At 46.8% G+C, this 21,119-nt stretch overlaps 1 protein-coding gene across 6 annotated transcripts in view; it reads left to right on the forward strand.

The window, feature by feature from the left end:
* CCAR1 (cell division cycle and apoptosis regulator 1) overlaps positions 1-21,119 on the forward strand; it is a 1,607,854-nt gene that overhangs the window by 660,962 nt on the left and 925,773 nt on the right. The gene's annotated exons all lie outside the window — the stretch shown is intronic.

The raw sequence follows: 21,119 nt of genomic DNA on the forward strand, positions 1-21,119 counted from the left end.
TACCTCAATGACTGGCTGTTGAAGGAAGGCTCACCCAAGATGGCTGTCATCCACCTTCAGATGATAGCAAACCTCCTAGCATTGTTTGGGTTCACTATCAGCATGCCAAAATCACACCTGGCTTCGTCACAAAAGCTCCTATTCATCAGAGCCATTCTGGATACAGTACGATTTTATGCCTTTCCCCCCAAGCAGAGAGTCCAGTACGTTCAGGCTAATATCTCAATGTTTCCGCGTCTGTCCTGAATTTCAGTGCAGATGACTGTGAGGATCCTGGGATTGCTGGCCTCCTGCATCCTGCTGGTGAAACATGCCAGATGGCATATGTGAGCTCTTCAATGGGACCTTAAGTCCCAGTGGGCTCAGCACCAGAAGAATCTGTCGTATTATATCCAGATTTCAGAGGAATAAATACATGAATCTTTTTATTTTTTTAGTCAATAAAACCAATAACAACCGTACTAACGTGTGCAATAAGATACATTGATGATGATAAAATTGCCTTGTCAAGAAAACAGTGTTCAATATACCTTTAAAGAGCCCATATAGAATATGTTTTCAGGGTACATTGATAAAATGCATTGCAGTGCTGGTCCTCCATTCCCCTAATATTCAAATAGGAAACAACATCATATTACACAAATAGACTGCTCGATAATAAAGTGCAATGGTGCTAATAGGGAACCTTACTAAGAGCAAAATTGAATTTACAGCTAAAAAGTACTTATTAAAATATGTTAACAACGTGTTATTAGAATGCAGTTCGTTACTAAAAGCCTTACCTAAAGTATTGAGGTTTTAACCAGCATCACAATTATACCCTTATAGAAGCCATGAATCCTAATTCAGTAAAGGTATTTAAAACGTAATGTTTTACCGTGCTAAAATGAGTTTCCGTTAGCCATAGGCCTTAAGCTAGATGGGATAGCGGTGGCGCTATAATTTCAATTTACATCGCTGCTAGCAGCCACACCTGTGCTTGCGGTGATCTGTGCCTAAACCATTACACAATTAGTTGCACACTTTACACTTGAGCAACCCAACCATTTAGACCAGGATACATGTTGTCTACTTTCTGCTCAATCTACAAGACAGTTACATATTGCTGTGGTCTCGACCATTTACAGTTTACTTCGCCCATCGGCCCCAGTGTAATTGATCAGTCTCATTTAAGTGAAATAATGATTAATCAACTTTTGGGCTTTCTTTTGAATAAGCATGCCATTGGATTGTGGACGTAGGGATCTGACTTTGTGAGAAGTTGGCCTGGTAGGGGATGTTTCCAATTCTGGAACCACCTACTACCTGACCAAACAATCCCTTATGGTGTCTGGTTGTAAGTCAACCTTATTAGACAAGCTATCCTAGGGGTAGCATGGACTAAGCAGCCTAAAGGCTTAACTTAAGAGGTCGTGTTAAGCGAGCTGTTTTACCAAATACAATCCTGTAATACCAAATGAAAGGACACCACACAAGTATATATTATAAAAATATATGTGTTTATTACTAAAAACAATCCCCAGTATTCTTTATGAATAAAGGGGCACAAGCGTTAAATCAAAAGCACAGTTTAAACATACAAAGTTGCACAATTATGGATGAGGGCGGGTGGCCACTCAAACCATATACTAAACAAGTGGTATAAGAGAGGCCACTCGAACAGTGGTTAGGCCTAGGGCCTAGGGAATCGCTGGGAGCAGTCAGGACAAGCAATGCTGAAGTCGGGAATGGCCCTCGGGATTCGGGAGATGTGCGGAAAGCGCACGCATGCACCAATGTTAACCAATGGTGCGTAAAAGTCATAGAGTTAAAGTTTAAGGACACTTCCGCTGAACCTAGAGGAACAAAACTTAACACACAGACCCTAGAGGTGTGCACCAGTGTGGGAACACCGGCGGAGCAAAGTTACCTCACCCACAGGAAGTGGGTGCACAGGGTCGAAGAGGCGTCGGGTTTTGACACGCAGGTTCTTGGCGCTTGAAGCTGAAGACGCTGCAGGCGATGTGAAGGAGAAGTGTCCGGTGGATCCAAGGGTGGATCTGAAGTGGTGAAGACCTGAAAGCAGAGGGGACAGTTTTCAAAGTCACTGGCCAGTGACCACCGTGGAACCAGATTGGAACCAGGCAAAGTCGGGTGCAAACAGGTGATGAGGTGTTGCTTCTCTCTGCAGCCACGTGGACACGAAGAGGTCAAGGACGTCCAGGAGTCGATCACGAGCTGTCCCTCAAAGGCTCTAGCTGATGGCGGTGTCAGCAACTCGATTGAAGCAAACAAGCCTTGGCTAATGCAAGCCACGGGGAAAGTGAAAAAGGCTTATTACTCGGACCAGCAAGGTCAGAGCGGGTACTCCTTTCTACAGGAGCGAGGGCAGGTCTGGAGCAACCAGACCCACAGTGTAAATTGTAGGTTTCGTCGCCAAGATGGCCGCTGACCACGTGACAAGCGGCCGGGATGGCGAGTCGAGTGGCACAAAGCAAAAGGGCCCCACGCAGATCGTGGAGATGCTGGAGGGCTGATCTTTGGTGCAAATGCTGCTCGATTGTGGGGCTTTTAAAACCCCAAAGCACAGAGTCGAGGGTGCCTCGGGTGCTGCGCAGTCAGCGTCTCGGGGGTCTTTCAAGATGTCCGCTCCCACGTCTCTCGGTGCCTCCACGGGTCCCTTCTTTGCAGGGACTGTGGATCGGGCTGGGAGAAGTCTGGGAAGCTGGGTCTTGTCAGGCTCTGCACTCGGGCTCCGGCGGGAGGCGGCGGCAAAGCAGACGTCGAGGTGCTGGGTGGTGCCTGTGTTCACAGGGTGGCCCCTCCTAGGCCACAAGGGAGATTCTCTTCAGTCTTCTATCATCAGAATGTCGAAGTCCAGTCGTCTTCTTAGTTTAAAGGTGATTTCAGGATGATCTGCTGTGCTAGGGCACTGCTCCCACTCTTATTCCAATCTGAGGGGTGGATCTCCTGCTAGGTCCCTCCCTATGGGTGGGACCAGGAAGGGGGGTGGTTACACCCCCTTTCCTTTGTCCAGGTCTCACTGGAGCTGGGGCTGGGCTGCCCCAGAACCGGTTTGACCGGATTATGCAAGGGGAAGCCTTGTGCTCCCCAGGCACTGTCTGGTTTCTTTCAAACCTCCCTGCTACAATACACTATCTCCTGTCTGGAGGGCGGTGACACCCTCCTGTGACAGGAAACCCTTTGTCCAGGACCCATTTGGTCGAGTTTCGGTCAACTGCAGGGGTCCAGACATTTGTCTGTGGCAGAGGCATCCATTTTGTGGATCTTAAGGTCTTTGGAGAAATTAACCGCATTTAGTAAAGGAACATGTCTTACCCCTCTAGAGGGGTGGAATGCCATCCCCGTCGCCAGAACTGGCGAGGGGATGGTATTCCAAATCGTATGACACCTTACACGACATGTTTTGATAAAGCCAAACCAAAGTTGCTATTTAACCGCGAGGATTATAAGGCACTTTAGAGTATATGGTATGGCATTATCCTGAAACAGCCTAGGGAGTTGTTCCCGACAGCTGCAGACAGGCTCAGCTCATGCTAGAGCTCCATCTCACATAAAACCACGCACTCAGCCTCCAGGATTGATGAGGCCTTTCCATAGGAGTGGCTCACAGGTTAATATGTGTCCAGATATAGGTTTAGATATAGGTATACTATATCTAAGCAAGGGGTGATTACACCACCTTACCCCAGCTGAGTGATCAGCCAGTTGTGTCAATTTAAGAACCAGCCAGGGGTGGCAAAAGATATGCTGCAGCCCCTGGTAGGCCTTGGTGGCTCCTATGCCCTGGGCACCTATAGTGCATTATACAGGGGCTGACAAGGAGTCCATTTCCAATTGTGGTATGTACCTAGGGTACATGGAATCCATTTTACAGAGAGAGCAGATGGCCTGGGGCCCTGATTAGCAGGGAACCAGGTCAACTAAGTCAAAAAACCAGCTAAACACAGGCAAAAAATCTGGGGTAACCATAGTCAGGTAGCCACCTTCCTACAGACTTCATCAACAAATTTCCCATATCTCGGCTGGAGGGTTGGATTTGCAGATTACGTAAAGCAGAGCATGGAAGCATATCAGTCCCAAATTATATTTTACATTTAGAATTGGGGCTTCCCCGTGTCAGTGTCACCATAAGGTTGGCCCCAGTTCTTCTGTGGCTTTCAATATGGCGAAGAACTACGGTGGAACGGACTCAAACTATCATTAGGGATTGTTGTAATCTAGATCATTACAAAAGGATCGGGTGGCTACATTACGTAGAGACTGAATTGAAAGCTCTAGGGCTGAGAAAGCTTTTTCAGGATCCCATTGCTGTAAAGATGTCACGAAGAAATGGATAACAGATTTATATACTCAAAGATTAAATAATGCACAAAGGATAAAAAAACACATCCATCACACCTCCATTGCACACGATCTAGTTCCATCAATATCAGGAGAAAGTTTCCATTATTTACCTCGTTTAAATAATGCGCTGCATAGATTTATTTAACTGCGCTGTAGACTGAACATGATTCTGTTACTCCTGGGTTACCCACAAAATAAATAGAGACGAGCAGATCTGGCTTGCTGCCCTTGTAATAACCATGCTTGTTGAAAATTAGTACTGTTTGGTGAACATTATCTGCGCCATCTTGCCTCTTCCCCTGATGCCACACTTTTGTCGTGCGCACCCGCCATTTTAAGATGCCCTGAGCCGAACAAGCCCTTTTGCATGCCGCCGGCCCCCTGACATAGCCCTTCGCCCTCACCAAGCCTGCACGCTGATCAACCCCCTGCTTGCACCTGCCTTGAATCATAAACCCCTCTTCAGCGCTGCTCTGCCTCAGGCCCTCATCCTGTCCCCAGCGCAACACCTCCCTTCTTCCCTTTCATGATCCCCGGCCCTTTGATGCAAACCCCCTTTTCCTCGTGTGCCCGTTTGTCTTCCCCGTTCCCAGGCCGACACCCAGCTCTGCCGATACCATTCCTTGCCCCTCCCCGTACAATAGAAAGCTTCCCTCATCAAAGGATCCCCGGGTTGATCAAAGCCCCCACCCCATGAGATCCGATCGAACCCTGCATTCCATGAATTGACGGAATATCCAGCTGCGCGATACTCATCACCTGTTGTGACCAGGGTGGGGACCTCTACTGTAAATGTGTGTGGGAACGGGCCCGGAGGGGGGTTTCCGGGAATGTCTTTCCGTACATCAAAGCTTTATCATGAGTATGTAAACTGTAATAAAAACCGCAAACACTGTATATAAGGGGCCAGGCCTCAAACATAAGTTAGAGCACCTCAGAACGATACCTGCTGTCCGTTTTGCTGTGTTCTCCTCCGGAGAGAATAAAAACCTTGTTTCCTGTTTTCCAGTCTCCAGCGCCTGCCTCTTCATTGATTAAATAACTAGAGGGTCACAGAGGCAATACCGCCGGGCAAATATCGATTGTCCCCGACCCAAACCCTTTACGTTAACAATTGGCGCCCAACGTGGGGCCCATCAGCGACTCGTGGATCCAGTGGGAGAGGTCCCGACGACAGAGTGAACGACTGCAACGATCGGGAGAGCTCTTGCCCAATAGACCCTCGTCTGGCAGCCGATCATCCGAACTTCACTAGTTCCGAACAGACCTCTCTCGAGTGATCTACGGTCCTGACTGGGGACCATTAGGAGTGCCGTGAGAAATACGAGAAAAAGAGGACGAACGGGCGCTGGATTCGGAAGACAAGAAACTGTCCACACGGTCCGGGTAAGGTCGTGTAAACACGACGGAGTGCGAAAATAATTGATTGCTTGATTGTTTACAATATATACTAGTATTACTCTTTGTTAACTTATTTCGGAGATTCACTGTCTGCACGCGGAGAAACAGTAGGCTCCTTCTCTTTTGCAAACAGCGAAGGATAGGTAACGTAACCGTCGCGCCTATCTTTTCTCCCCCACTGACTCTATTATTTCTTAACGGTTTTTGGGAGACTCCCTCTCCCTCACTGATTAACTGGGTTCTTTGACCCCGAACTACTGTTCGCAGATTGTCTTCTGGAGATTCTCTGTCTGCAAACCGGAAACAACAGATTCCTCTTTGCGGATAGTGAAAGGGTAGAGGACGCAGACTTTTGCGCCCTACTTACTCTCCCCATTGACCTTACTCTATCTTATTTATTTATTGATTGTTTGATTGTTCCTCGTTATTTGTTACTCTTTTTTATTTTTGTTCATGAGGTATTCACTGCCTGCAAACAACGTAGAATAGGAATATTCTGTCTAGTCTTTGCACCTAGTGATAAGATAGGCAGTGCTGACTTTTTAGTCCCTCGTTACGAGCCGTCATGTCTGTCTTCTCCCCATTGATTGATAATTGGTTCAGCCCGGACCGTGTATTAGAGGTGGACCATATAGCTCCACTAGAAGGCACCCCTAATAAGGACATGTTCATAAACTATGGATTAGTTACCATAGCCTATAATAAATTGTGGCACAGGTATACCAAAGAAAGTCAAGACAAACAGTGGCCACTGGCAGGATCCTTTGACCTTGATAAAATAGAAACGTTGGAAATAGCCCTTCGCAATAATAAGACAACGCCTATTATGCTCGACAGTCTCGGTATGTGGCGCAGAGAGGCTATGCAACGACAGAGAAAAGACGAGGACAAACCAGGTAGAGAAATATACCGACAGGACAACCCCGGGACACCACTACCCAAAAGTTATCCCCCGACACTACGCAAAAGACGGCCAGACTTAGGGCCAGACCAATGCGCTTTTTGTAGATATGTCGGACACTGGAAAGCCCAATGCCCGACTCTACTGAGCGTGAGGAAGGGCAAAGGGCCGACAGGAATGACAGGCCAGCAGAATGAGAAAAAGCGCGAGACAAAGAAAAATCCGACTCGCACGGACAGACCAGATAGAACCACCACGTTTGATTATGCCCGGTGGCACAGGTTCCGCCAGAACGATTTCAGCGACATGTTCGAGTTTTCCTAGGTCGGACAATATAAAAACGGGAACCCAGCCTAGCTCTAAATTGACAGACGGAAAAAGATAATTTTGGCCAAATAATCACTGTTTTATGTTTGTCTTTGGATCTTGTGTGTCATACTTTTCTACTACCCTCCCCGTCTGAGTTTGTGTGTACGTAAGTCTGCGTCATCCCCCTGCACGTGCTCCCATGTTACATAAACTATGTTAATAGAAACTCTAGCATGAAACAACCTGGAAAGAAAGGAATGGGAAACGAAATCAGTAAGCCACTGATAAAAACGAACTTTTATTTTAACATAACAAGCAAGGAAAAACACAATAACGCTAGGAAAAACAAGAACGGTAAAACTGTAGAACATGAAAGTCAATAGAACATTCGCCCCCCCCCACCTTCTGGAACCTTCCAAAGTAGGGTAGGGTTACGGCTACGCCCAACCGGCGGCAACCCATATAAGGCGGGCCCTGCTGCCAACTCTTGGTTAGGAAATCTTAACGTATTGGGGAGCCGGAGGAGAAGCAGGGACCAGCGGCCTGGGCAGTTGTAGGTAGTCCCGCCACATGTCTCCTCGGCCAGCCGCAACGGGCCTGGATAGTCTTAAGTAGTCCCGCCACATGTCCAGAGAAGAACGAGGCACCTCTTCCTTTTCCCTTCCGTAACAGCCGCAGCAGCTCTGGACGGCGGGATGTCCTGCACGTACCTCCGCAACAATTTGTCCAAGTTGGGCTGGGAGGGAGAGGCGACGCGGACGAGCCTCTCCCACCTCCACGGATAGGAGGTCTCCCAGCCCCCCCGGCCCAACGCCAAACACCCCAGCCAGGCGATGGTGCCTCAATACTTGCGCAGCACCGAACGTGCAATGGTGCCCATATTTTCGGAACACCGAACCTGCAATGACTGCACCGATACTTGTACCGCGCCAAATGCGCGCCACAGGTGGCCATACTCCGTCAGCACTGAGCACCGGATGGGGAGAGACCTTCGTGCGGGCCGATGAAAAAGAGCAGCATGGGGTGCACCGGAAGAAGGAGACGGCGCGAACGAGTCTCCCTCGCCCCCCCAGGTGGGGGCACGACAGCTGCACCCCAGCCGAACGTCCCGCTTTCACAAAACAGAGCCCTCTTCCTTTCACTCCGAAGGATCTCTTCCACTCTTGCAAACTCGACGAGAGTGGCCCCTGTAGGGCCTCAAAATGGCGTCTGGGTCCGCTGGAAGGCGGGCCTCGGCCGCTAGAGTAACTTTGACCAGCAATATAACTCGGACACTTGCCCACTGGGGCACGAGCCCCCACCTCCGACAGCATCTCCGCAGCCTTGAAGATTCTACAAAGGTCCCCGGCGGAGCCTTCGGCCCCTGCAGGCTTCCGGTAAGGGACGGCTGCCTTGATCACTAACGAAACGGGCATGACATTGCCACTCCTTCTGTTAGCATGAATTCTAGAACTGCCGAAAAGTACTCTGGTCCAACTGCCAGTTATGGGAAACATTTCCCCCTGATGCTACTTCCGGACTGAACCGGCCCCGCCCAAAATGGCGCTGGTATCAATAGGAACTTTCGAACACCTCGTGGTGTTCCTTCGCACTAATACAAACTTGATGTTCTGAGACTTATATGATCCTTTGTACACTTGGCTAGAAAAGACAAGGAGAGCTCACTCGACGAACATTGTGAAAGGATCCCGTTAAAAATGTTGATTACAAATGTACGGTGTATTATATTTTCATAGCTGATGTATAACCCCATTTATGACGCACACATACGGTATGCATATAGGAAATCTGATTGCAACTATTCTGACTATGCTTCTAAATTATGAAATAAATGCCCCCGAACCCCCAGCCAATTAATAGACGTTTTAGTTTCTTACAAATGAATGAATAAAACTTTCCAATGTTTTTATTGCTACAAAACCACCCCCCTCCCCCCCCCCCCCCCCCCCCCCACTGTACGCACTTTAGCCATTACTGTGTCCGGCCAAATACGACCGCACCCTCATAATCCACGTGCTGAAATGATTTTGCAAAATAAAGGTTTTCGAAACTATGGACGGGTATTGCATGCTTTATTTTAAAAATGTGGGATCGGTGGGAGAGTTCTTTTCTGTGCACCCTACTCTGCTCTCTCTTTAAGGTTGAAAGAAGATGGTTGCCCAGCCCTGGAGGTCGGATCGGATCGACAACACGACACTCTGCCTTCAAAGTACGCGACTGACTCATGAACTCTCGCATGGAGGAAGACCTCGACTTCCAAGGATGGGTAAAACGAACGGTGTAAATGAGGGAATGTAAAAGAAGGGTGAAATGAAATGATGTAAATATTATAAAGTACGACGTTCAAAGGTATTACGGAACAGAGCTGACCCAAGAACCGAAGAACCTTAGAACGTCACAGCGTTGAAGGAGGTTTAAGGATCCCGATAGTGAGATGCATCTTTCGACTAGATACCTCGCACTAGGCACCTCTGGTTTCCTTTTTACGTTTCCCCGCACACGACCTATATGGACACACCGCCCCCCCCCGACTCCAGAAACCATATCCCCGGGGACTCTGCCCCGAGGAGGAAAGACGAGTAAGAGGTAAGTAAAGGACTCTTGAATCCATGTATTTGAATATGCGCGAATGCTGTCCCCCCCCCCTTTTCCTCCCTCTGCAGGTTACATCAGAGATTACAGCCGAGGTGTGGCGAAGATCTGAAGCCTTGCCATGTCTAATACACGAAGCAGACTAGCGCTGCAAGGTGGTGCCTAAACACGCCTACAAACTACTCACGTATCGAACAAACCAAAAAAAAAAGCATGACCTGATAAAGAGTGATCACCCTTAAACCAGACCGCACGAATGAACCCATGTCACGTACGATGCGAAACTATGAGAGAATGTGCGTGTGTGACTGAGGCATTGACTCAACTGGTCGAAGGACCGAGAATGCAAGGAAGTGCGACAAAATGGTACCTCTCTTTTCTTTTTTTTCCTTTTTCTCGAAGCATGTCCCCTCTGCCCTGTCTAATGCTCGGACTGCATGATTTCAAGATACTAACGCAGACCCGTGAATGCCCTTTGCTGTGTAATGCACTAAATAGCCTTTCGTAAATACACTGCCACTCTCTGTCGCACGTGTACTATTTAGCCTGCTGTTGCACCCTCGCTCTCTCTCTCTCTCTCTCTCTCTCTCTCTCTCTCTCTTTCACACTCCCGCTCTTCCGAGCGATTAGCCCCGAAATTGACAGACTGCCACCCCTAGCACACCACCCAATTGGCTTCAAATACCGTCAGTATTTGCACAAAACTTGCCTTTAGCACCATCCCCCTGAGACCGTGTCATTACCTCTCCTTTCCTGCAAAAAGTCGATGAAACCGAGGTTGGGCCGTAAGGGAAAGGACAGGTAAGACGACTAAGGTTCCCTAATCTGACCCGCAAATAGGGAACTACAAGTCAGCGGCTCCTATGTTATAATAAAGGGCCTCAGAATACGCGACCTTCCCCGTCCCAAAATTGTCACGATACCCAAAACCATAGAGGTAACCGAAAACCCCCCATCTTCTCAGGACGCTCCCAGTATTGCGTTCAGTTGCCCCCCCCCCCCCCCCCCCCCCATCAACGTTTTCTATGTACCTAGATGTCTTCCGATGAGACCCCAGTCTTCTCTAATTTAGTAATCCGGCCGCGAGAGGCTGCATAGGGACCAGAATGATGTTTTGCAAAATTAAAGATTAGACCGGAGCAAAGAAAACCATTACACTGAGTTTTGTCGAAAGTGAAAATGTATAGTTAAAGGGCAGGATGCATTGATGATATAAAAAAAAAATGTTTAGTCTATGTTCGTCCCTCAGCGAGAAGCCTATTAGTACCATGCGGTTAGCTCACACCACTTTTTATTAGCATTGCCCGACTTACATTACAGAGGTGGGCCCCCATTAGATGACCTGTCGTGACTACATTAAACAGTTGTGAAAGAAAGCCATAGTAAACCCAGCAGGTCCACCATCGATCATTTATATGTATAGCGAACGTTCCTATCTTCATTTGCCTGGAGCTGGGAGAGAAATAGACTTATGTGGTTACTTTCCTCTACCAAATCTCTAAAAACTGTCTTTTCAAACTCCTTCAAGGGTACGGCTGTCGGAGGAAAGAAGGACCGGATGTGGGAGCACGTGGCCTGACTACGGACTATGGAACGTCTGCGACATGGGCCAAGGCGAGACCGCGACAGAACAGAGCTACAGGACGAGGCACTGTCTCCAACAAAATGAGAAGAAAGGGCTAAACTGATGCCCCTGCTCCATGTTCGAATGTGTGCCGAAAGGTCCCCGCTCTCTAGACTCGGTCATGAGCCCGCCCATCTGAAATCTCTCGTTCCCCTAGTTTGTTCCTGATTTGGCCTCGCTCCATCCCCCTTTTTCTCCGACCTACCCTATGGACTATTTTGTACACTCTTCTTCCGCCTGAACTTTTGACTATTGATCCAAAAGGACACCGGGCGAGAAAGACCTTTCTTGACCAGAAACGCGAGGAAAAGGTCGTGCCCTGCAACACGGAACTTAGAATAGAGCTGGACTCGTAGCTCCACCGCCGGTGCTCCACAGTGCCAACGGAAGACGAAGAGTTGCTGAAAGCTTACTAAACCTCGAACATTCCCGATCATTTCTGCCACGTCTCGTTTCTCTCCCAGCCGCCATTGTATTGATCATGCTCCAATCCGAATATGATATATGTAATAACTTATCAGTTCACATTATGAAATGTACTCGCTGCTCTCGCTACAGAATAGTTTTTGTATTGCATTTCTATGACTTTCCCGCTGAACAAGTTTATCAAAGTTTATCAATAGGTCCGCCTCTTAAAACTAGAAATCTTAAAATGTATCGTTTACAACTCTTTCATCTAGGGTTCCTACTGCTTTCTTTCTCATGCTCACCACAATAGAACCGAGTAGAAAATGAACCAGCAAGATGTCTTGAATATGTTAAAGGGAGGACTGTTGAAAATTAGTACTGTTTGGTGAACATTATCTGCGCCATCTTGCCTCTTCCCCTGATGCCACACTTTTGTCGTGCGCACCCGCCATTTTAAGATGCCCTGAGCCGAACAAGCCCTTTTGCATGCCGCCGGCCCCCTGACATAGCCCTTCGCCCTCACCAAGCCTGCACGCTGATCAACGCCCTGCTTGCACCTGCCTTGAATCATAAACCCCTCTTCAGCGCTGCTCTGCCTCAGGCCCTCATCCTGTCCCCAGCGCAACACCTCCCTTCTTCCCTTTCATGATCCCCGGCCCTTTGATGCAAACCCCCTTTTCCTCGTGTGCCCGTTTGTCTTCCCTGTTCCCAGGCCGACACCCAGCTCTGCCGATACCATTCCTTGCCCCTCCCCGTACAATAGAAAGCTTCCCTCATCAAAGGATCCCCGGGTTGATCAAAGCCCCCACCCCATGAGATCCGATCGAACCCTGCATTCCATGAATTGACGGAATATCCAGCTGCGCGATACTCATCACCTGTTGTGACCAGGGTGGGGACCTCTACTGTAAATGTGTGTGGGAACGGGCCCGGAGGGGGGTTTCCGGGAATGTCTTTCCGTACATCAAAGCTTTATCATGAGTATGTAAACTGTAATAAAAACCGCAAACACTGTATATAAGGGGCCAGGCCTCAAACATAAGTTAGAGCACCTCAGAACGATACCTGCTGTCCGTTTTGCTGTGTTCTCCTCCGGAGAGAATAAAAACCTTGTTTCCTGTTTTCCAGTCTCCAGCGCCTGCCTCTTCATTGATTAAATAACTAGAGGGTCACAGAGGCAATACCGCCGGGCAAATATCGATTGTCCCCGACCCAAACCCTTTACGTTAACATGCTGTGCAGTCAGACTTAAATATCGTATTATTCTGCAAAAATTATTCTGAGGAAAGGAAAACATTTATACTTCGAATCCTGAGGCACCATAATTTTAGGCAATGCCGGGTCGCCATGTACTTTCTAAAGGCCTTGTCGGATCCATATGTAAGTTTTTTGTCGCTTCATTTTTATGGGCCTGTTTTAGGAAGAGAAAAAAGGCGGGTGCACATCCTACTAGTATTGTGCAATTTTAATCATTAATTGTTTTATTTAAATGATTTTAAGGCTCGTATTTGTATCACAGTGAATTTGTTTGATACTTATTTTAACCTTGTATATATGTTTATTTGTTGGTCTGGAAATTTTATATGTACTTATGTGCTTTTATGGTCTGTTTATAAAAGATCAAATAAAGCTGAGTGACTGACTGGACGCTTCCTGACACGTCCTACCCCATGGACCAACAATTGCATCCTAAGTATATCTAATTTGGGACAGCAGCACCATAGGTGCAGACACGATTTGTGTCTGTAGCTGCACAGCGTACATTCCTCATGACTTCCTTGGCCAGCCCAGATGGGGTTAAAGTCTCTCACTGGTAATCCTAGAAGCTCCACGTACAGGATCTTCGTACTGGCCTGTCCATGTACATCTTCCATACGGTATGGTTGCGGCTTCCCTACTGAATGAGAGTTGTTCAAGGGATGTACAGACCTCAAGTTATTTAACAGCCTCCAATCCCGGTCCATTGAGGTTTCCCTCAGTTATCTATTACTTTTTTCCAGGCTGGGTAGGGCACATCCACGTTCTTTAGAGCCAATTCCTCCATCTGGAGAGACACAATAGCTCCCTGTAGCTAATAGTGCCACGTGCTATCTGGGGTCTCAAAGTTGAATTTGAAGTATGCCTTTAGTGATGGAGGCATTCGTGATCCTGATATAATGGTTAATAGAGCAGCTTTACAGTCTAGAGGCTGATTAGCCAGCCCAAATTTCAGACTTAATATTGACGGTTGAATGTAGCATGGCAACTGAAATATTTTCCTGTAAGCAGTGCAATGAATGTGCTTCAAGACCAGTGTAAAGTCTCCTGGGTAAGCTTGGTGCCCATTCTGCAGGGCTGGGAGTGTTGCATTTGTGACCCTGAGTATAGGAGCAGCTGATGGACTACTAAGGATCCTAATCAGTTGGGTGCTCCTATAGGTGATTGCTGCTCCTTTATATTTCAAACTTTTCACATGTGTGATGAATTTAGCGTTTTCTGCAAACCAAATTTCCAGATAATTATATTTTCAGGTGACGCTATGATGTCGGCAGCCTGAGGTGCGAAAAGCAGCATCTCTAGTAAGCAGGTGCGGCTGCACTTCTCCTTAATCCTCTAGCATTTGGCACTTTAACTGAACGGTTCTTGACATTGTAATATTATTGGCTGTTGATGCAGCCACCTAGAAACCTGACGCACCGCCTGTATACCCCCTTCCTGCTGCTCTGGACTCGTAACCCCAGTGACAGCTGATTCTGGCATCTTTTCATGCTACTGATCTGAGGGATATCCCTCCCTGTGCTAGCGTACTCTCTGTAAATCGCAGCCAGGAGACTACCAGAAACTATTGGGGGGGGCGCATTGTTTGTTTCTGGACTCACTCTCTTCTGCTGGGGTGGGCCTATGTCAGCTCATCGTCATCTTGCCCTTAGGAAGAGGGGCCTTGAAGCACTTGAAAACCTCTCTCCACCACTGTGGTACAAATGCCCGGATGCAGAGTGGACCAGTCTGTGCTGCTCGCGGCCGGTCAGGTTGAGTTGAGCCACTCCTCTTGGATCTGGTTTTGTGCTACAAGTAACTGGTGAGTGCTTACTATTGAATTTCAAGTGTGCAGGCATAACAAGCCCCCTGAAATGGTGCAATGGAAAACATTGGGTGACAAAGAAGTATCTCCCAAGAGGTTGCAAGGTGCTACTCTGGACTCCCTTTTTTTTTTTTTGTGTGCGCTTTAAGGGCCATTGACAATGAGATCACGCTGGTTGAACTCCACCTGTCATTGGAAAGGGGAGCTTCTATCATACTTCCCATAGATTTTCGCAGTAACTCTGGGTCCCCCATAGTGAAATCAGCCATACGGTCGAGGCTATTTCTGGAACACCACAGGTCTCTCAAACTTTGCCTCTTCCGTCAATAATAAGCACGGGTGAGCCCCTGATGAAGATGAAAAAGAAAATTAATCATATGGACATTAAATAATCGCCAAGAACAAGATCGAACAAGGCAAGAGATGCATAATGTTTGCTATGTCCACACAGTCCTGGCTTCCAAACTCGGATAAGACTCCAGCTCCCAAAATCCCTGGTCCCTTATTGCAATCTTACTTGAATTTAGTATACGTAATTAGCACATTTGAGACTCCACTGGCAGCAAGTCTTTCCCGGCTATTGGCCAGACTCAGTAAACTGGGGGATTCTGTTTTATTGCTCCAGACTTCATTGGACAGCTTGAAAGATCAAGTGAGTGTCGAGCGGGTTTTGGCAAGGAATGACAGTATTACTAAAAGAGGCCTTGAGGCTGGTGGTTTGTATCCCCAGTCCTGTAATATTATTCCTTCTTCTTCCTCACCCTCTCCCAAGTTTAAAAGGGGTCTAGCCACTGGGACAGGTGAGCCTCAGATTGAAGGTGCCCTAAAAGATGGTAATGCTATTCTGAGTAAATCATACAAAAAGGGAACTATGGATCTGGAAGAATGGCACCAGCATAAAGGCAATGAGGGGGGCTCTAGATCTGCACCAGGAGAATTTATCAAAACCACTGTAAGATCACAAGCCCACCACAAGCAGGTCACATTGGATCTTCCTCCCGAGTGCTTCACTTACATGGCAATCGTAACCAGTGTTCCCCAATTGAGTGACAATAGTGACAAGTCCACGCGCCAGCTGAAGAATAAAGTCTTCCATTGGTTATCACGCAATACTGATTTTAGGAATACTAATTTTCAGGAAATGTTGTTTGTTGGACAAAGGGGTGGATTGACACATCGCGTAAACATATAAATGGTGACTGCATAGTGGTAAACTGCAGAAACCCCAATCGCGCAGAACGATTGACTAATTGCTATGCCAAACTGCGTTGGGAAGGTGTGGTTCATGGCATAGACATTGTTCGCTTTGGGTATTTTTATAGCCATTTTATTCCTCCAACACAGTAATCAAACCTGGAGGCTGTCCAGCACAGAATATGCTTATGAAACAACATAAATCCACGTTGCAATTTGTCAAGGGTTCCAATCACTTATGGATCTCAACAAAGCAGACGCTGCCATCGCACCCCAACTACGGCAGGTCTTCAACATCTCCTTCGAAACGGTGACATTCCTGGAAAGCTGGAAGCACGCCTAAATCAACGCCCTCCTCAAGAAGACCAAAGCGGACCCCAAGGACCTCAAGAACCTCCGGCCCATCTCCCTGCTGCCGTTCCCGGTAAAGGTCATCGAAAAAATTGCCAACATGCAACTGACCCGCCACCTGGAAGACAACAACATCTTGGACCCGTCCCAGTCCAGATTCAGACGAAACCACAGCACCGAGACTGCCCTCATCGCCGCCACAGACGACATCAGGCGCCAACTAGACAACGGCGAAACATCAGCCCTCATCCTCCTGGACCTGTCAGCCGCCTTAGACACGGTCTGCCATCGCACTCTAAAGACACGCCTCCTAGAAGCCGGAATCTAAGAGAAGGCTCTTGACTGGACCACGTCCTTCCTCTCCGGAAGAACCCAGAGCGTCCGCCTCCCACCCTTCCGATCCGAAGCCACCGACATCATCTGCGGCGTTCCCCAGGGCTCATCCCTCAGCCCGACGCTGTTTAAGGCCTACATGGCCCCCCTCACACAAGTGGCCCTCCATCACGGCCTCAACATCATCTCCTATGCCGACGACACCCAGTTCATCCTATCCCTCACCAAGGACCCATACACCGCCAAAACCAACCTCCACGAGGGAATGAAGGCCGTCGCCGACTGGATGAGGAGCAGCCGTCTGAAGCTGAACTCGGACAAGACGGAGGTCCTCATCCTCAGACCCACCCCCACAGCCTGGGACAACTCCTGGTGGCCGACCACACTGGGAACAGCACCAACACCCACCGACCATGCACGCAACCTAGGATTCATCCTCGACTCCTCCCTCTCCATGTCGAAGCAAGTCAACGCCGTCTCCTCCTCCAGCTACAACACCTTCCGCATGCTCCGCAGGATCTACAAGTGGATCCCCACCAAAACAAGAAGAACGGTGACGCAGGCCCTCGTCAGCAGCAAACTGGTCTACGGCAACTAACCCTACGCAGGAATTCCAGCCAAACACCTACGACGACTATAACGCATCCAAACGCCTCCGCCCGACTGATCGTCAACGTCCCCCGCCGCATCCACATCACCCCCCACCTGAGAGACCTACACTGGCTCCCCGTCGACAAGAGGATCACCTTCAAGCTCCTCACTCACGCACGCAAAGCACTCCACAACGCCGGACCAGCCTACCTGAACAGCAGACTCAGCTTCCACACCCCCACCCGACAGCTCCGCTCCCCCAGCCTCGCAGCTGTCCCCCGCATCCAACGAACGACCTCCGGTGGCAGATCCTTCTCCTACCTCGCCGCCAAGATCTGGAACACCCTTCCTACCCACATACGGCAGACCCAAGAGCTTCTTGCCTTCAGAAGGCTCCTCAAGACCTGGCTCTTCGAGCAGTAGCAGCATCCCCCGCCCCTCAGCGCCTTGGGACCCTTACGGGTAAGTAGCGCGCTTTACAAGTACGCTGATTGATTGATTGATCTAGACAGTCTAGATTGACGTCCTGTAGATGTTACTGGGTGTTAGATGATGCCCCAAAAAGAGCTTTCCCATGTACACATAGAAGTTATTTGTAGAAATAATGGTTTAACCATTCAACAAGAGAATCCACCCCGGCTTTGATCATGCCAAGAGATTTGTTGCAGATTAGATGAGAATAAAGCTCTAGGGAGACCCCCTCTCAGGGTATAGCCCATAGTTTGAGTGAAGTCTCGCAGATAAAATTTAGATTATCAACATCTTAATGTGATTTCGTGCTATGTCACTGGGCTGACGTCTAAATAGATCAATCCAAATTGGTGTGAGTTCCTACATGGGTGCTATATATGCGCATTTCAAGAAACCTGGGCAAGTCAACCAATCCATAGGGTGGGTTTTACAAATGTTCGTATTCAGGCTAGACCGTCATCTGCAGGCCGCCCAGCAGGTAGTTTACTTACTTGGGTAATATTGAGTCTGCGATATACTAGGTCTTGCCTATGAATCCCTAAAAGGGATGTGTACAGTAAGGTTGATTAAGATTTATAATCCCTTTATTAGCCAGAATTCGGATTCTGTCAGACTTGGGACATTATTAAATAGTATAGAGAATTTGAATAGGGAAAGTTACCTTATCATAGCAGTGAATTTCGACATGTCTTATGAACCAGTCGATTTTATACAGGACCTTGTTCAAGAAAAAGATACAGCAAGGGGCATAAAATACTGCAGATTCCCCCTCTTAGGAGATGTCCGAAAGTTGACCAGCAAGTTTTCTCTCTCACCCTAGCTTATGATTTACTCAACTTGCAATGGGCGGACGACCTGTGACTCAGCTGCATCTTTCAATTTTTAAAGGTTAAATACTCAAACCAGGATAGATTATATGGTGGTTGAGCTAGATTTGTGGCCTAAGGTACATGACATGGTACTCCTAGACAGACCTGACAGTGATCACAATGCATTGGTTTTGGAGTTAACTGATATTCCTTATCTGACCAATTGCACTGATGTACCGTATTTCCCTATAGACACCACAAATAATAGGTGGATAAAATGGCTTTTCGTGCTATCTGATGGGAAGTCTCTAGCTGGTACCTATGAGGAAGTAATTCTGATCTCAACCATTTTGGAGAAAATATATTCCGACGTTCCAATTATTACGAGTAGTTTCTCAAATTTACTTAAGTCTATCAAGGAATATTTTTATAGGTAATGGCAAAACGCACACCACCCAGGCGCAAAGATGGGCCATGATGTAATTAAAGCTGTAAAGATCAGCCCTACTTTCAGCCGTGAAGAGTTGTAATAGTACTGTTATAGCAGAGGAAGGAAGGGCCTATAATAGAATACAGTTGTATCCTAAGAAATGCTGGGAGGAAGAACCTAGTGCAAACTAGTTTGCGTGTGAGAAAATGAAAAAGAGCCAGTTATTCTGGCACTTGTGGACTAAAGGGGTACCATACACGGATACAACCAAATGTATGGGAAGAGCATTTTACTAAATTGTACCCCAGCGGGGCGGAGCGGGGGAGGGAGGATTTGGGACTGTGCAGGAAGTACATCATACGCCTCCAGACATAGAGTGAGGGGATATTGTTTTTTTTTTTAAACTTATTTATTTATTTTTTTAAATGTTTTTATTGATAAATTTTTCCCCTCATTTTATTTCCCCCCCCTCCCCCATTACATGGACAAGGCACAGTACAATTCATAAGGCAGCCACATATTCAAAGGACAAGGGAAAAAATATTACAATATACATACTACATACAGATCCTATCATATTATATACACATACAAAATCATATATGTTAACCTTCAATTATACATATATAGATACTTCACATTACCTTATTCAGTTCCAAACTTCCACTGAATCAGAGGGCCCCAGATTTGCATACCCAGCTTTTTGCCCTTTCTCCCTTTCCTAGAGTAAATAGCTGTTTCCAATTTTTGTATTGACAAAGTTTTTCCAAGCCATTGATGATACGTGGGAGGATTTGGATCTAACCAAGTTGAGGCCACAAGCAGTCTAAAAATCGCCATTGCTACAAACAAAAAATATTTACAATTTATTTGCCCGTTGGGGGAGACTCCCAGCAAAATAGTTGCTGAATCCAGCTCTATTGTTATGTCTAAGGCACTTCGAAAAAAATTCCCAATATCATGTTTTATCTTATCTAAATGTGGACAGGTAGAGAAAATATGTAACAAATTGGCCTCAATACTGCCACATCTAAAACACGTGGTGCCCGAGACGGCCCCCCATTGAGCAATTTTCCATGGCGTGTAATACAAATGATACAAACTCTTGTAGTGCTGGGCCTGAAGGGACGATGAGCATAATAGTTTACATCCCATCTCAAGTGATTCAGAAAAAATATCTCTTTCTCTAGCTATATCTAAATCTGAGGACCATTTGACTATCCATTTCTCAAGATCATCCTTTTTTAACTTTGTCATTTCTAAATAAAATCTTTTTATAGTACAGTCATTGCCTTTTTGTATAAGATCCATCATTGTACTCCTCCCAAATCCTAAAGCACCCCCTTTTTTGTTTAGTATACAACTCCTTATTTGAAGGTATTTGAAAAAATGATTTGTGTTTAACACATACTTATTTTTCAGATCTATAAATTGTAGCATACCATTATCATCCAACATATCGCCAATCATACCTATACCTCGGCTCTCCCATTCTTGATATACCATTCCTGAGAACACTGCCCTAGGTAGTGAAGGATTATTTTTAAATCTAGTATATGCGCTATATTTCCCTATTCCGACCTTTTTGGAAAATCCTTTCCATATATTATAGGCCGCCATGATTATCTTAAAACGTGTTCTTTTAAAGTAACTTCCATCAATAAATCTCAAAAAAATATTTTCAGCATTTGTACCCAAAGCTAAACCATATATAGCAAGCGAGCCTGTCTTATCCCATCCATCCTTCTCAGCCCCCCCAATTAATCCCACAATTCCTTGCATTGCTGCAGCCCAATAATATACTTTTAGGTCCGGCAATGACCACCCCCCTTTCTCCCTAGGAAGGGACATATACCTCAATGCTCTCCGGGTTTTACCTCTTGCCCAAATAAACCGATTCACCATACTTTCGCAAGTTTTAAACCACTTATTTTCAATTAGAAGTGGTATTGCCCTGAAGAGATACAATAGTTTGGGTAAAATCAGCATTTTAATAATATTAACTCGCCCAACTAATGACAAATGTAGATTCTCATAACGATCCAGATCTCTTCTCGCTTTTTCAATTACTGGGGCAATATTATTATCCACCAAACTATCTAAGTTAGACATAATATTAATTCCCAAATATTTCCCTGCCGGCACTACTCTTCTATCATCACAGGGCGTCAATGAATTTTTAATAATCTGAGTTTTTGACGCGTTTAGTGAGTACCCTGAGACTTGACCGAATCTTAAGGCCTCAGCCTCTACAAACGTAGTTGCTTCCGAAGGGCAAGGTGTTATCACCGCAACGT

The sequence above is a fragment of the Lissotriton helveticus genome, chromosome 5_1, assembly GCF_964261635.1.
Source record: "Lissotriton helveticus chromosome 5_1, aLisHel1.1, whole genome shotgun sequence".
NCBI classification, from domain to species: domain Eukaryota; kingdom Metazoa; phylum Chordata; class Amphibia; order Caudata; family Salamandridae; genus Lissotriton; species Lissotriton helveticus.